Genomic DNA, 3855 nt, shown 5'->3' with positions numbered 1-3855 from the left:
CAATACATGAGGATATTTTTTTCCCCCAAGGCCATGACAAGAGAACATTGCTCCCCAGACATGGAAGAGAGATGTCCAGAGTCTCCCACATGCGTACAATGTGCATTGTCTTCCTTGAGAATCTGTCGCCCACCCCTCTGTGGGAAAACTGCCATTGAGAAGGGGTGTGTGCCATATAAGGTCCAATCAACAGTGCCTGGTGCCCACAATCACCTTGTACACACAGGGAGAAGCAGACTTTCTGGAAAGGATCTGTGATGCTCCATAAGACCGTCTCCCTGGGGACTGGTCACTAGCTCTGGATGATGTTCCTACAAAGGCCAGTTCTCTCGGAGAACACACACTTCAGCATCACAGCGCTGGTTTCCCATGGATGTCATGACTTGCTGTTGTTACAGTCAGTGCTATTCATTAGGGAGTGCCCATCATATCCGGCAATTGCGTAGTGTGTCCCCCACTGCACTGTAGCCTCTACACAGCGTCATGGAGTGGTCACCCTAGTGACAGTTGGCCAGAAGTCCGTGTGCATGTTGTACGCTTCAGCAGAAGAGACGGGGCTGTACCACCAAATCCCTCCACCCCATAAATACGGTCACTCAGCAGGGCTCCTCTTGCACCAGAGCACTTGGTGGCCATTGTATGACATGATCCTAGATGAGGTTCATATTTCTCAACTGAATTCAAGATATTCAAGCCACCATATCCCCCAAGACAGTAGATCTCCCCACGGCCACCACCAGTCCAATGTCTTTCCGGGCTGTCTGCTTATCTCCCAGCAAGCTCTACTGATCAATGTTGGGGTTATCTCACGCCATGTGGGTATGACACCTGTTGCCATTAAAGCCTCCAGAGACATAGATCCTCTCTCCCAGGGTGGTGGCTCTAGCAAAGTCTGCCACATGTCCATAGGACACACCAAATATTCGACCCTCTCCTCATCTGCTCTTCAGTGGTCTGGACCCGCCACTGAACGGAGGTCAGGACAACCATCATAGCCGCCCACTACATAGATGGTCATGTCGGGAGACCAAAGCCCCGCAATGTCTCTGATGAGTGGCCCTTGGCAAAAAGCTCTCCTTCTGAGTCTTGGGGTTACATTTCTTCACCACATCGATGAGAGATGGCTGGCTTCCAAAGCCCCCGACCATCAGAAGCACTCCACTGGCTTCACCAGGAGCCCTTGTCCTGGGTCTTTGCATCAGAGTCTGCAGTTCAGGCCTCAGATGATGCTTCTTTGCTTCGTCGATGAGGTCCCTGCATTGAAAGGCTCGGCTTCGGAAACATCTGTCATGTTGCTAGGGTCAGCCGGGGCATCCGAGCATCCTGTAGATTCTTCTCAGTCCTTTCTCGGTATGCTTCCCCCCGTGGAGGACAGAGCTTCAGAACCGCCACCACCCTGAATGGCAGCCCACGTGTTGAGCATCCCCACTTCTCTGACTCAACAGAGGGAATTCTTCTCGCCGCACCACTTCATGGAGAGGCTTCCGGCTGAGGGCCTCAGCAGCCCGCGGCAGGCCAGCCCAATGGTGGGTTTCAGCCAAGTCCCTGGTCCCCCAGACAGTTAGAAAGGTCCAAGTGGCTCTGTAAGAACTCACAGCAGACGGGCTCCGCATGTCTCAGTTGAAGCAGACAGGCTGCAGGGCGCAGTTCTCCACGAATGGGATCCTAACGGCATTCTCCACGGCTGAGGTGTCCTATTTCCGTGCACACCAAGCCTGGTAGGGTTTCCATGGTCGAAGCAGCTAAACCTTGGCTGGCACCATAAGGTTTCCGTTTTCAGAAAGCTCACTGGTGAGCACAGCACAAAAGCAACGGCTAGAGGCAGCCAGCACAATGCGAGGGGCAGGGAAGTAGGTCTCTTTGCTCAGCTCTCAAGGTCACAGCACAGTGGGTATTGCTCTGCTGCGGGGAGTTCATTGAATGGAGGATGGATGGAGTGAGCATGAGTACTTGCCATGATGTCTCGGGGAGCCGTCCTGCCCCCCATGAAGCAATATGGAGAAAGGAAAAATAGGTCTGTGGAGCCTGCAATTCCACTCCTGGGCCCACTCACACATGCTGGGCCCGGGCCCTCGCTGGGGGAGGGCAAGTGGGTCATGGGGCTAGCAGGCAGGTCAGGTGGAGCCAAATCATATTGTCCTGACCCCAGGGCTTTCGGCTACTCTCTTTACGGAAAAGGATCACCAGGCTTTTCTTCCACGGGGCTGCTGGATGAACAGAAACTGCCAACCTGTAGGTGAATCGTTGAACACAGACCATCGTGACATAGGGCCCTTAAATCACGTGTTAATCGCATAGGATGCAAGGGCTAAATACATGGATATACGTGAATGCATCTACCTAGTGCTTTCCTGGCCAATGGTGCATTCTCAGAAATAACAGGCTAATACGTGCAGTCTTCAGGGAGTGGCGCCCTTTCAAAAATTCTTCCTAGCCCCCTACTGCCAAGGAGACCCAGCCCTCTTCTCTTCCAGCTGCCAGCACCAGCTCGGTGCATACATGGGTCACAGTCCCTCACCTGTGTCCAGTTCTTCCTGGTTCACAAAAAACATAAAACACACATTCACTGCCATGGAGTCTGTTGCAATTCATAGCAACGCTGTAGGACAGAGCAGACCCACCCTGTGGGTTTCCCAGGCTGTCCGTCTTTATGGGGGCAGAGTGTCTGATCTTTCTCCTGTGGAACAGCTGGTGTATTTGAACTGCTGACCTTGCAATTAGCTGCTCAACGTGTGGGCCTCCTTCATCTTCTCACCAAGGCTGATACTCTAGCCTGACATCCCAGACTCCTTGAGTTTGATTTTTTAAAAAGCAGTTTTATTGACATAGAATCCACAAATCCTCCAATTCAATAATTCAATCCTATCGAGAAGAGTTGTACAATCATTACCACAATCGATTTTAGAACATTTTCTTCTTTCACTCACTGTTATTGGCTCCCTGTTTTCCCCCAACCTACCCTGCCATGCCCCCAAGAAACCATTAATCCAGTTACTGTCTCTATAGACTTACCTATCCATTTCATATACAGAAAAACATTTTAAAGGAAAAAAAGTAACAACAATAACAAAGTAAAACAAAGAAACCCTCAATCAAAAAGACAGCAGAAAAAATTAAAAACTATATCAACCTTAAAATGGGTCAGAAGGGAGCTCAAATGATAAGGTATTAAATTGTAACCTAACTACTGCTGCCATACCTCTTTCTTCTTCCTCTTTCTAATGCACTCTGCATGATATATAGCAAGGCTAGTCATATCCCTGGTCTATGGTCAGAGGGAATTTACTGGAAGCTTGATCCACATGTATTCCCCCACCCCCTTAGATATTACATTTTAACCTAACTTTATCGACCATCATTGTCTTTATAATGTTGGGCCTGCTTTTTGACTGTTGTCCTATGGAGCTGGGGCTTGTATACACCAAGGACCCCTGGTGACACTAGGGCCAGGCACTGGGCTGCAAACTGCAAGGCTGGAAGTTCAGACCCACCAGCCACTCAGAGGGGAAAAAATGAAGCTACCTGCTCTCATAAAGATGCACAGTCCCAGAAACCCTGTATAAAGTCTCTGCAAGTTGGCAGTGACTTGATGGCAGTGCGTTTCTTGGGCTTTGGGGTGTGTTACCCAATGCCCACAAGTGGCTTTAATGACATCAATTGTCACACAGTTCGTAAGGCTAAATGTTCAAATCAGGGTCTAGGCAGTGTAGATTCCTTCTTTGTCGGGAGTCCCAGGTGCTGCTGGGTCCGTGGGAAATCCTTACATCCCGTCTTGCCCTAGTGTGCTTATGTTTGCATCTAATCTGCTCTTTTTATAACTCAGAAGTGATTAGCTTTAGAACCCATTCTAGTAGA

General features: G+C 49.8%; 1 pseudogene; it reads right to left on the bottom strand.

Moving 5' to 3' along the window:
• Positions 1-311: 311 nt before the first annotated feature.
• On the bottom strand, positions 312-1987 carry LOC101649599 (annotated as a pseudogene).
• Between the last annotated feature and the right edge of the window lie 1868 nt (positions 1988-3855).

The sequence above is a fragment of the Echinops telfairi genome, unplaced genomic scaffold (genome assembly GCF_000313985.2).
Source record: "Echinops telfairi isolate 266 unplaced genomic scaffold, ASM31398v2 ScPeMD7_7467;HRSCAF=8505_1, whole genome shotgun sequence".
Taxonomy (NCBI): domain Eukaryota; kingdom Metazoa; phylum Chordata; class Mammalia; order Afrosoricida; family Tenrecidae; genus Echinops; species Echinops telfairi.
This window is presented reverse-complemented; position numbering and strand designations above follow the sequence as displayed.